Here is a 13,684-nt window from a genome sequence, read left to right as displayed (position 1 = left end):
CTCAAAATGCAATATTTAATTCATCACCTTGCAAAATACTGGACCCATAATGCATAATAAGGGATCTAAATATTTTAGATTTTTTTTTCCTAAATTAATATAGTATTCATCATCACTGGCAGTATGAAGGTTCATTGGAAGAGATGTAAAAGATGTGAAGGAAAATGTTCATATTTTTTTCTGTAGCAGTGAAATATCATCCATAGCAGCATTCATATCTTGCTGTTCACCAACTGAAATAATATTCACTGAAAACCTGAGTGTAAGTGTTGAAATTTTATTGAGAAAGAACACATTCTACCTGTAATTTCTAGAGAAAAATGAATAAGCTAGTTTCAAACATTTTGAAAATAAATGAGAAGTTAACCTCATATGCCACATCTGAGCTGTTCCTGTGTTATTCCAGTTGAGATAATTGACAAAACAAGTATTTGCAATGGGAGATTGCAGCATGACAAGAATTCATGTGAATGCATTATAATAGTCAAGTGTTTAATCACTTTTCAATTCTTGTAAAACAAAGAGCATTTTCCAACATTTTCTGAACTGAGCTTGCTATAGTCAATGGATGTTCAACTCCTTTGCATGAGGCAATTGAGTTCACCACCCTGGATAATGAAGACCTACTGTTTTTAGACTATAACTCAGCAGGTGATTGAATATTATCCACTTCACAGAAAAACACAAGTAAAATGAGCTCTTCAGCTGTAAATAATTTGGTCAAAAGAGAGAAAGCAAATGTATTTCTCAGGTAACAATCTCAGCTCTGTTGCATGGTGCACTGATTTTTCCTAGTCAGTTCTGGATTGCTTATCATCACCCATCCCAAAGAGGGAATGTTAGTGAGGGGTTTTGTGGAAAGTCTCATTACTTAACTGAGCATGGAATTCATGTGAAGAGATGGATGCAGAATATGGCCTGACTATATTTTCTTCTCCCCAGCACAATGGAAAGAAAGGGAATACTGGAATAATCTTCTTTGTTATCTAGCAATACCTCTTCCTTTTTTTTTTCCTCCCACACCCCAAAGTTAATCCAAATGGCTTGACAGCCCTGCTAATGCTCTCACAGACTTTACCAGACTTTAGTTTATATTTATAAAGCAAAATGAGGGGTTTAGATTATGTTTTGGTTTGTTTGTTTTTTGGGGTTTTTTTAGAATATCCATAATATTAAAAAGGCCCTGTAATCAACTAATAACAAAATTGATCAACAAATCCCTTTATCCAGAGCCATTCACGTCAGTCATTAAAACCCTGAGGCTCTGACAGATGCCACCATGACAGATTTCCTTCCCTTCCATGTTGTTTTGATTGACACAGATTTTTTGATTTGGGCTAGAATTGCATTTGGACTTTCCATGGCACATAGTCAAACTTGCTCATTTTTCATGTTAATTTCCTGAAAAGAATTAAAAACCAATCCATATTTTAATCCGTGTCAGGTGCTTGCCAATGGCCTTCTTGTTGTTGCTGCCATTGACACACAAGGTGATGCAGGAAAATATCTGGCTCCTGTGGCTCTCTGCCCAGCCCTGGCTTTGTGAAATAACTGGTTTCACTTAGCCAGGGTGTTTACAGTCATTTACTGTATGCCCCTCACTGTCTGCCACCATTTCCTGAGGCAGATCTTTGGTATTTTCAGTCTGCACATGTAAACCCACCCACCCCAATCAGTGGAACTGTAGCAAATTTGTCCATTTATGAAAATACCATGTCTTTCTAATATATAAAATGCATCAATATTTATGCCATTTTTTTCCTTTGCTATACAGGTTATTCTCATAACACTGGGTGAGAAGGTTTGTAGGAAAAACTAATGGCTTTTATGAAAAATTATTAGTTTCTTTGAAAAATTAAACAGGGCTTTTTTCAGGTCTGAAGCAGAAGTATTCATGTAAAGGGGGTCTCAAATATAGTCACGTGAATTTATCCTTCACAAGTGACACATAATTTTTAAACCCTCTACAACTAGGGAGATCCCTAGAAAAACTAATGGGTATCCTTCTCATGAAGTATCAAGATATAAATTAGAATAAGTCTGCATAGGATATGTTGTGTATGTGTGTCTACACGGATATTCCAACCAGAGGTAATAATTCTGGCTTAGAAAACAGAATTTGCTTTTCCATAATACATTAACAACTTTTTTGCAGAAGCCTTGAGTCTCCACACCACTGAGTAGTGCATATGTGCCTCATAGAGTTCAATATAGCCTCATCCTTGCTTAAAATTTGGTATATGTTTAAAAGCCTTCCTGGGGTATTTAAAACACATCTGTTGCACTCCACCTGTTAAAAGCAGATCACAATAATTCTAGAGACTAGAAGAGTCACTATTAGGAAACATTTAAAAAGCACTTTTAAAACATTCTGCCTCTTTGTTAAAAATTTTTAAATCATTGCTGTCAGCCCATTTCTCACAAATGAGGGAGTGAAAATGCTTTTGCTTAGCATCTTTCTCCTCTTTTTCTGGTCCACCTCTAGTCCCATCTCCCCAGGACTTCTTATTCATTGTTAATAGGCAGTTGCCAGTCCTTTAAAACAACCTGGTTTCATACCAACTGACTGCAAGCTCTACAGCAGTGTCATAACCTCCCATTTTTGCTCCTAAGGACATGCAATTTTTTAAGCAGCAGTTTGAATATATTTGATCTTTTCAGTTTTTAGAGGGCCATCAGGAAGACTGATTGTTCCTAGCTAATTGCAGAGAAAGAAAAAGAAGCTGGCTGCTCATAATAAAAAAATGTCATGTGTAGATGGAATTTAGTCATGATAACTCACACAGTTTGGTGTCTGATTTCACAAATTTGATCCTGTACCAAGAGATTGTGCAAACTGAGTTCAACTTGGGCATGACTACATTGGCAAAGTCTTGGTTTTCAGTGGTGTTTTAAAGGCTGCTCAAAATACAGACTCCTCAATCACAGTTCGAAACACAGCTCTCAGGGCATTATGGCTCAGGCTTTCCTCAGAGTGCAAATCAGCTCTGTTGAATTCAACTTTTGAGAGCACAGCCCATCCTGTGGGGATGTCCAGACCAAAGGCCAGCTGGAAGCTGGTTGTGGCTGGATCACAGCTTTCCCCTCACAGCACACAGCCTGGTGTGCCTTCTCTGCTTGCTGTGCTGGCACAAGGGACACTCTCTGGGAGGGGTTGCCACATTCCTTTGGGGAAGGAATGGACACAGCTTTTTGCTGCAAGCCAACAGGATGGTCTAAGAACAGAAGGTTTCTTTGCCATACTTTCAGCTCTGCCATCCAGAGCAGAAGGGTGGAGAGGGCTGATTAGGATGAAGTGGCTGCCTTTCTTCTCCCACCTCCACACCACCTGGTAAAGCAGCTTCTCTGAGCAGGTGAAGTTAAGAAATTCCAGACAGCAAAACTCCTTGAGCCATGTGTTTTGTGCACATCACACACTTTGCTCCCAGCCTGCTCCCCAGGGCTCAGAGATGTCCACATCTGGAACTGGCTCCAGAGCTGAAGCAGAAGGGGTGCTGGTGTGTATTTAATGTGCAAGTATCACTGTGTAATAGTGACAGGAGTATTGCAAGTGACCTATGAGGTGAGGTGAATTTACTAGCTAACAAGACTAGGTTATTCCTTTCCTGTATGAATGTACTGATCTAACTTAGGAGAGAGCCATGGGAAAGGTGGACAAGGATTACACCATAAATCCTGATGACCTGCTGCAAGCACACACTCATGAGGCAATGACTGACCCACCTGCAAAAGCAGCCAGGAGCACACAGCCTTTTCTGTGAGACTGGAGCCTGGGAGGGAAAAAAAAGAGCCAGAGAGCTTCCAAAGGGAACTTTTCCTAAAATGTCATAGGACAAATTATTTCAGTTAATGGTATCAACCTTGTCAGCCCAATTGCAGCACTTAGTGCTTAAGGATTTAAGCACTTAGCTTAGCCTGCACAGGAGCCTTCTGTAGCAGTGCTGTCATGCAGTCTTGCTATCTATTAGACACATCTAAATTGCACACTAAGGATAAAACAAGTAAGAGAGAGTGAAATAAGAAAAATGTATCTGTAAAAATACATATGTATTTGTAAAATATATATATTTGTAAAAATATGCATTATCTGTGCAATTTCTTTTGCAACTTGGAGATCCTGAAAACTGGACCTTGCTTCTTTTTTTCTTGTTTTTTTTTTTAGGCTCCTTTGTAGCACATGAATTTTCCTTAAGTACAGAATGTGATTGTCCACCACACTACATCATTGTCAAGCTGTTAAAAAGTATAGCCATACCTAAGCAAGGCCTTGGGATAGATTTTCTTTCGCACTGGACTTCTTGGAAGGTTTTATAATGATTTTATTTTAAAGGAACTCTGAGCACAGGAGAGGAGAGGAGAGAGACTGGCAAACCTCTCTGCAGCTCTGAGCTGGTGAATGTGTTTGTGATCTGCAGATGTTTGTCCTCTATCTCTTGCAGCATCTTAATGATGCAGCTCACTGAGCCCTGCCACTTGCCCCTGAATTTCCCTCTCATGCTTCCCCTCAGCTTATTTTCACCTCATTTAATAACTATTAAGATAATGCTCCTGTTAGAAGCCAGTAGGGGCCTATTGCTGCTTTCCTCCATCCACTCTCTTCCCTGATACACTCACCTGTCTGCGTAAATTGAGCTAGTTAAGGAAAGGTATTTTCCAGGACACAAAGATTTTAATAGCCACTTTTGTGCCCAGTGTAAATCAGCCTCACTCTGTGCTATGCAGTTCCTCCAGAAGTAACTTGTTTAGCTCAGGTGAGGAAGTGCTGGGTAGACAACCAAACCTCAAGGCAATTATTCTTTATTTCCTTTTTCCTTTACTTAAGACTCTCCAGAGCTCTCATCCACCTGGGCACAGACCTACCACAAAAAGATAAGCTTGTCCAGCTGTGCTCAGTTTTCTTCAGTGCTACAGACACATCTCTGGCTCACAGCAGTGGCTTTTCTCACACTTGTCAAGCAGCCTTGACCCTTGAGGCGCTGTGCTGGGCCATGATGACAGTTTCACATAACCCTGATAATTAATGCCTTTTGGAGCACTGGTTATTTAAACATAACACTTAACGAATGCACATGGTTCATTTTTAAACATAATTATTCAGTACAGCCACAGCAAAACCTACATTAAGGTGTTTCTTTTGTTTTTAATTTCTGCTTTAGTGAACCAAAAGATCTCACATGAAGAAAAAAAAAAACTAAAAACAAAAAGGAAATATCCTTGTTAACTGCAGTAGGTTTTGCTCTTTTGGGGAGTGATGGTGCAAGTTACTGTGACTGGGAATATGGATGGGTGTTAAATGGTTGTCACAGACAGGTGATGTTGTACAAGCAAGTGATCAAGCATCACATTCCAAAGGCAACTGTTCTGCGTTAGCAAGGAAGGTGGGCCAAGTTCATCCACTCTGCAACTCGTGGCCTTTTTGTCTCCAGATTTTCCATTTATTTTTTATATCTGCCAAGAGGGTAGTTTAGAGAGCATTACATTGTCATAACATTGTATTCCACTGGCAATATTCCTTAATTGTAGTAATAATACATAATCAGCCATATACATATGAATTAATATATTACCCGTACAGCTTCAGTACTGACTTCTGCTACACCCAACACCAGTCATGCTTGGATGCCTCATTACCCGAGTTTCCAGACATGACTTTCTTTCTGTTCAATGCTTGGAGTGTATGTTATTTTATTAATAGCAGCCAAAGATGTTTCTGTCAGAAACATGGAGTTTTGTTGTGAAATCTCTAATTTTTCTATGAGATTTTTGGAGGGCGGAAGAGCCCAGCACTGCAGGGCGTTAATGGGCTGGCAAAGGGTGAGTCCTTGGGATGCTCATCAACACAGAGGAGTTTAGGGACACCTAAAACTACCACTCTCATGTCTCTAGCTGCATGTGCAGAGTCTGCTGAAGATTTTACTGTGACTTCTTTACCTGAGGGCACTTGGATGTGTGGGAGCAGAGGGGAGCAACTTTTGGGAGAGAAGGAAGGACACAAAGAGTCAAAAAATGTGGGGTTTTGATAAAACCATTTTTCTGCAGTAGTGGTTAGGCAACTAGTAAAAGCCAAGTGAGGGAGCTTCTCAGCTGGCCTTGGGGCAGGGCAGCTTCAGCCAGTCCCATCTACTGACAGAAGTATGTGTGATTTAATGCAGTGTTCCACATCCCACCATCCATTTACTGTCCTCCACCCACATTAGCCCTAAATCACATGCCAGAGCCCACCCATTAGTTACAGACCCACCTCCAAAGCCACCTTGAGCCAACTGAAAAAGGCTAGTTGGGTCAAGGAAGGGTAAAAACAGTACAAATAAAAACATGCTGTGATACACACTTGTTCTAGAACAGTAGGTAACACTGGTACAGGAGGAAACAAAAATCAAACATGAAGATCAATAACTTTTGTCTGTTTCTGCAAAAGTTTTGAATGACATCTGCTGAATGACAGTGCAACTCCATTTGCAAACTCCTGTTTTTAATTGCAAACAGAATAAATGGCTGGCTTTTTGCTCTGTTTTGCAAAGGTGAAATGTGGGACTGTGGAAGGGGGTGACATTGGTGAATGGACTAACTTTGAAATTATAAAGAAAAATGAACAGGGGAGGAAAAGAGAGGGAATTGGAAGAAATGGAGCAAGAAGAACATTATTTTGTATAAATTAAATTTAAATAAAAAAAGATGACACTGGCTCTAATCTTGTCATGCTGAGGTATTTTAAGACCAACAGTACTAAGAGTATTATACATAACATGACTACCCCATGACTATTAGATCCACCTTTTTTCTTTTCTGATAATGAGGATGCTGATGTGCATTTGTCAAGAAGACAAATAAACACCCTGCTATGGCAGACTTAGTCACTTAACATCTTCAGAGTTCACCAGCATCAAGATGAAGAACTGCAAAATCTGTCCCAAAAGTGCAAGAAAAAGCCTCAGAAATATTAGGTTGCCAATTGGTCTTTCAATGCTCCTTGAATAGCTGGGCAAAGTTGCCTTGTTGTTTCCCTGCCTTGTTGTTTCCAGATTGCTGGGGAAGCTGATTTCTTCTACTCCAGCCTAATCAAGCTCAACAAGACTTGCAGGGAAACTCCATCTGAACAGTGATAGCCATAAAACAAAACTGTAAGCCATCTCTGCCTGCAGATTTTCCATGGATGCTGGCACAAATGAGGTGGGTGGGTTCCTCCCAAGGGCCAGCAGACATTGTTATCTCAGAAAGGGAAGAAAGAATATGGGAATATTCAATCACATGCATAAAATCTGGCAATGTTGTAGTGAAGGGCAGGTGCAAGGCAACACAGGTAGTAGCCACAGAAGCAATTGTTTTGCAAAATGGAAAACAGGCAAAATCTCACCTCTGGTCTCCTGCAAGCAAGCACAGTGGGCTTCAGGGAAGATACAATAAGATATTATTAGCTTTCTGCAATAAGAGAATAGCAGCAAAAGGATGATTTGTGGCTCTAAGGAAAACTGTACAACTTACTGTCACAGGATGTTGAACTCAATGATATACATTTGTTCAAAAATATTTAGACTTGTTCAGTCATATTCAGTTATTAAATATGACAGTTTGGACATAACTGCCTTGCCAGAGAGTGCCTGAACATTGTCTAAGGTTCATTGTCAGATGTGAGTCATTTCATACTGGCTCTTTCTCCTCCACACATTCCCTGTGAATTGTCCAATAGGTAAGAGCAGAGATGGGATGCTGGGCTAGATGAAGCCTCTTCTGTTCTTAGGAGGACAAGTCCAGGCTAAAGGTATAAAAAGGCTGCATGGCAGCCTATATTCATTGCAATAAATAGCATGCCAATTATGTACTCAGATGCTGAGAAGTAGCTGCCCTTCAGCTCTCCTGGATTCTGAGCAGAGAAAATCCATCAGCCATAGGACCACAGAGGGACATCTTTAGACAAAGAGATCCTTGTTGCAGAGGCAGAGTTATTAGTTGTTCCCTTGTCTGCCCTTGAGGGAGCATGCATATAGCCCATTGCTGCCTATATGTGTGAACCCCCAGCCTCTCAAAGCCTTCCCTGCATGCTCAGTGTCCTGAAGCACAAACAGTCCTGGGCAACTTCAATCAGGCAACTCACATGAACAGAGCAAGGTTTTCTGTACAATCCCTAAAATATTTTCCTATAAGGGTAGTACTGACTTTTGGCTAGAACATACTATGACTGTTATACTCACTATTGATTTTTCCCATTCCAGGGAGACAGTTGTACAAATAAGAAAACAGTTCCTGCATTCCACGCAGAAGGAAGAGAAGCATTTTCGTATGACAAACTTGTTTCCAGACAAGTACAGATATTTGACTGAAAATTAAATGGAAGCAGCAACTTCCACTAAGAATTAAGGTTTAGAGAGAGGGAGAGTTCCTTCCAATCTTTTCCTGTGTGGGGAGCCCTGTGTACTTTCCAGTGGATACCTGTGTGGATGAATTGAACCTTAGTCTGCTGGCCATCTGCTCACTGCAGTCCTTGGACAGCAGATCCATGCTCACAGATTTTGGAATCACTACCAGCAGCATGCTCAGCACCTGCCTGGCTAGAGGGAGATGTATTCCCTGGCAGCAGGAATGCTGAGCACCAGGGCTGGCCCAGGAGGTTACTGTCTGCCCTTCCTGCAAGTTTCTGCTTCTGTAGAAAAAATGGGTGCATTGGTTTTTAACAACCCTCAGACTGTGATTTGTGAAATTGCTTTTGGAGTCAACATTCAGCACTGTCACTGCCCTGGGCACAGAGAAGCCCTTTGTCTGAGCACTGCACCAGGCTCTGCAGAAAAACACATATTCTTGTGCCCCCATAGCTGCTGGAGGCAGTCGCCTTCACTGGTCAAAGGTGCAAGTTTGGAAGTAGGAGAAACAGACGTGGATGGATGCAGACACTCAAAGGGGAGGGGAAAGAGAAGCAGGAAAGGGGACTGGGTGCTGGAGTGAGATACTATTGCCCTCTGTCGATCAATCCTGTAACTGAGCTCAAGGGAGGCAGAAAAACAGTAAAAAGGAATGGATGAAGCTGGTAAAAACCAACAGGAATAGCCTGCCTATAAGAAAACTTGAGCTGCAAATCAGGAAAAGTTTCCTGAGGAAAGTAAAGCTGGGAAACAGACTTTAAAAGGAAGAGCAGGGACAAAATTTACTGCAGTCAGGGTGAGATTTATTGCATTCTGCAGTGCTTATTGTGGTAGCCAGTAGTTACAGCAGACAATTTTGATACCTATGCACAAGACCTTTCACAAACCCCTGTGTTGTTACAAAACAGATGAATCCACTAGCCTGAGCCTGAGTAGAGCCAAAGGGTTACAAATGAACAGAGCAGAAGCTTTCATCAAAAACATGTCACGAAACTATCTGCTGCTGTGAGATGAATTCTTTGATGGTATGTAATATTTTGGATGTAAGGGAGAGTTTCAAGGTGTCTGAGGGGAATCCAGAACATGGCAAAATTTCCAAAATGAGATGCAGTCTTATCAGCAAGTGTCTGCTCTGCCCCTGAAACTCTGATGCTGAAAAAATCTTGAGGAAAACATATAAATCTATATAAATATGAATATGGGATAAATATGGATAAATATAATATGGGTCAGTGACATAGCTGTTGCTTTTGTTTATTAGAATGTGAAAAGAGCTGAATAATTTTTTTGTCTGTTATGACTATTTATGTATTTATGTGCACGGGTGGAAACAAGCAGCTTCTTGAGCTTTCTGGTTAGGCTGTTACTGCTCAAACCCAAGCACAGTTTTAGCAAACTGAACACAGAGGGTCAACAAAGCAGCAAGCAGACAGGTAAAAGAGGGGTCAATGCATGGCTACAACTAAAATTTAAAAAGCACAACACAAGATGTCAAAACCTGTCTGAGGTGCTGCCAGAGCAAGACTGCAGGCAAGGAGCTGGGACTCAAGGACAGAGCTGCCACCTAGTCAGGAAGGGGAGAGTCCTGAGGCTGCTGTCACCAAATTCATATGGAGCTGGTTGCACAGGTCTGGGGAGCAACAACAAACATAAAAGTGACAGGGCTGACAAGTGAGCGGCTCTGGACCTTATGGAAACTGAAAGGCTCATACTTGAACTCGTAATTAACAGAAACAGACTGATCCCCAAATTGTCTGACCTACTCAATGATTCTTACTCATATTCAGTGCTGTATGTCAGGGTGCCCTTTCTCTCAGAAGCCCAGATCCACCAGCTGCACTGAACTGAATGGGGAATTGCAGTCTGGCCATGCTGCTTTCATTTCTGCTTTTACTTCTTGTAGCTTCCTCATGCAAACAGCAACAGGAAGGCATTATGATGAGGAACAGCTTCAAGCTGTCCCTTGTGAATTCATTTTCTTTTTTTATTTCAGTTTATCATTTTTGTTACGTACATGCACTTGCATGTTTTCAAATGTTGACCCTCCAGGCTTCCAGGCAGCCTTTCCCCTGCCCTCCTCATTCTAGACTCTCTTGAGCTACAGACTCTTTCAGAAATGACAGAGCACTGTAGTCATTCAAAGAACACTTCAATTTTTAGAAGCTTGTTTCATGAGACAAAACGTCAAGAAGTCAGCTACTTATCCATGATTACTTCAGTAATTACTCATTCTAATACAATTTGAGAAGGTGCTGGGAGATTAGCAAAGGCCAACAACTATACTCCAAGAGTTAAAAATAATCCAAGCATCAAAAAGGTTAATTTAAGTCCCATCACAGTATAGGATCAGGGGCAACTTTTAAGAGAGAGGTTTAACTATACAGTTAAAATATCAGGAAGTAGCAATATCTTCACTTTTCTGGCCACATCTACACCATCTTTTTGTAGTGGCCACTTGTGAGATGCAGAAAATCTACAAGGGAGAGAAGGGCAGGCTGGGAAGCTGTGCATGCAGCTGTCCTGAAGACACACATGGCTCAGCTTCCATTCTCATCAAGCAGGAGTAGCCCTTCCTACCCTTCTCCTGCCCTGCCCTATTTGTAGAAACATACCTGGGATATGCCTTGCCATGAATGGACTCCCTGGCAAATGTCTTACTGGGAAATACAGTGGTAAATAGCAGCAGGCAGCTGCCTCCATGCATCAGGAAATGCTGTGCAAGTCTTCAGGAGGGGCTTCCTGCTGAAGGATCTCTTGGGACATGGGTTTGGTGCTTCCTGATGAGCCCTGGGGCTGAGCAGAAAATGAGCAGCTTTTGCAGCTTGAGGCAATCCCTGCCAGCTGAATAGGAGATGGAAGCAGAGAATGGCCCTAGGGAACAGGGAATTTCCTTCTGCCAGGCAGGTGAGCTGCCTGTTCTTGGCCAGGGAGCTGCAGCCCTGTCTGGGCAGCTTCTGGGCACTGGTTCAGTCATGGTGCCTCACAGAGCCCTGCCAGCCCCACCAGGGCTGCCCAGGGCTCTACCCCACCGTCATCTCTCCTCCCCTCTCTGCTCCTGCTGCCAACAACAGTGGGCACCACATGGGTTTGGGGGTTATGGAAATGTGAAGCTTACTTGCCTCCTTAGGATAGATGATAAAAATGTGCAGAAAAAAACACCCACTTGCTAGAGCAGGTCCTGGGTGAGGCCCAATTATTGCTGCTGGCAGAGGCCCCCCAGGCCCCTTGTCCTCTCAGCCATCCAAAGGTAAAGCTGCTGTTTCCTTTACATTTTCTCTTTGCTTGCTGTTTGGGCTCTCCTTCCATTAAAGAGTGGGTAGGGATGCATGAAAAATTAAAATGTGTTATTACTTACTCCTCTTCTGAACCACTTGCTTCCCTGAGGGTTATCTGCTTCTTACTCTACCTAGTGACAAGGGTGCATTGTGCCTGGCTTTCATTAATCTCCATCCCCCACAAACCTTGCTGCTCAGGAAGGTTATCAAAATTAAAATATCAGACTTCTGTCTGAACCGTTTCCTTAGCCATTATCATGCCAAGGATTATGAGAGTTGAAAGAAAGGGAGAGATTGGTGAGGGGTGGGACAGGGAGGGACAGGAATTTTTTCACAGGAAGAGGGAAGATAATTTCTTTTAATTGGAAAGTGTGGTGATAAAAATCTTAGAATTAATGAGTGAAAGAGCTCAAGGTCAGTGCAGTAGTAGAAGATACTTTAAACACACCTTCTGTCTTAGTTTTTTATTAATACTACCCAGTTTGTGTATGTCTTTTTGCTTTGCCATTTCACTCTGCATAACTTTCAAACAGCCAAATCTGAGAGACGAGCAGTGGCTCCTGAGTGAATTAATTTGTTCCCTTTTCATAAAATAGCCACTGGTAGAGACATGGGACCAGACTCACACAGCTGCATAATTTCTCTACCCTCTTTCAATGCTTGTAAATCTAACTGTGAAATCATGCCCAGCACCATCCCATGTTTTACCACCAACTCCTCTGTGGAAGGAAAGCTGCAAGGAAGGGTGGGGCTCATTTTATAACAACTGAGATTAGTTCAACTGAAGGAGCCACTTAGTGCTGAAGGGCAACAACTATCTTGTTGAAAATTACTCAAGCCACAGAAACACATCCATTGGAAAGTCATACAGTCATGGAATGGTTTGGGTTGGAAAGGACCTTAAAGACCATTCAGTTCCAACCCCCTGCAATGGGCAGGGATACTTCCACTAGGCCAGGTTGCTCAGCCCCCCCCATCCAACCTGGCCCTGTCTGTTGGTTTTATTCCTTTTGCAGCACACAAAACAACTGTGAACAGCTCTGAAGAACTGAGCTTGGAGATGGAGAACATTCATAGGGATGAATGGCTCTGGGAAAATGAAATCTCCTCCTCCACAGACCATGTTTGGTCTGTGTTTTTGCTCACAGGCAGATCAGCACTGGAGAACAGATGTGCTAGGGTGGAACCTGGAGAGGGTTGGAGGGAGGCACTGGGCTCGCTGGGTGCTGCCTCTGCTGTCCTGCTCCCCTCCTGGTGACACCAGGAGCTGGGTCCCCAGGCTTGGTCAAGCCAAAGTGCTCAGGCCTCAGAACTGTGCAGAGGCAAGGCCAAAAGTAACAAAGGAAGCACACGTGTGACAGATCATTAACAATTTATTCTGGTGACAGCGATTCACATATGCGACATCACTTTGGGGTGCATTAGGATGCTGAGCATCCTTTGGGGGATATTAGGAATTAGCTGACCCAGAGAAATCAAAGATGTTAATGCATAATTTATTTTATGGGGGGAAAAGGAGACTAGAGCAGTCCACAAAATTCTTATCATATCCCATTTCTTTAGTTGTGTCTCCCTCAAAAGGGTGTTCCAGCAGAGGCATTATACTCTTATATAAAAATATCAATTTTCCACACAGAACATTTTTCTCTGTGAGTAAAATCCAAACTCATTACACCTTTAATTAAAAGCTCAGTCTTTTTTAATTATTATAGCTCACTGAAGCAGGAGTCCACAAATAACAGGTCAATCAAAAAAGAGAAACACAAAAGGTGAAACAGATCACTGAGCTTCATTCAGCAACTGGCAAACAGCTTGAATCTTCATGCTCAAAGAATCCCTGTGAAATTCACTCCTGCAAAAATCACAGTTTCTCTTCTAACCCCTACACCAGTAGCATGTGCTGCAAGAGTATCTGTCTTTGCAGACTGGATTTGTTGGTGATGCCACCTGCAGTGCCTGGCTGCTGGCTGCTTTCTGAGGCTGAAAACCCCTTTTGATACCAGCATTTCTCTCCTTTTTAGTGAATATTCCTTGCTCTCCTTTCTCTGAGTGAGT

This window comes from Erithacus rubecula, assembly GCF_903797595.1.
Source record: "Erithacus rubecula genome assembly, chromosome: 1".
Lineage (NCBI taxonomy): Eukaryota > Metazoa > Chordata > Aves > Passeriformes > Muscicapidae > Erithacus > Erithacus rubecula.
The sequence above is the reverse complement of the archived record's forward strand: the minus strand, read 5'-3'. Positions refer to the sequence as shown.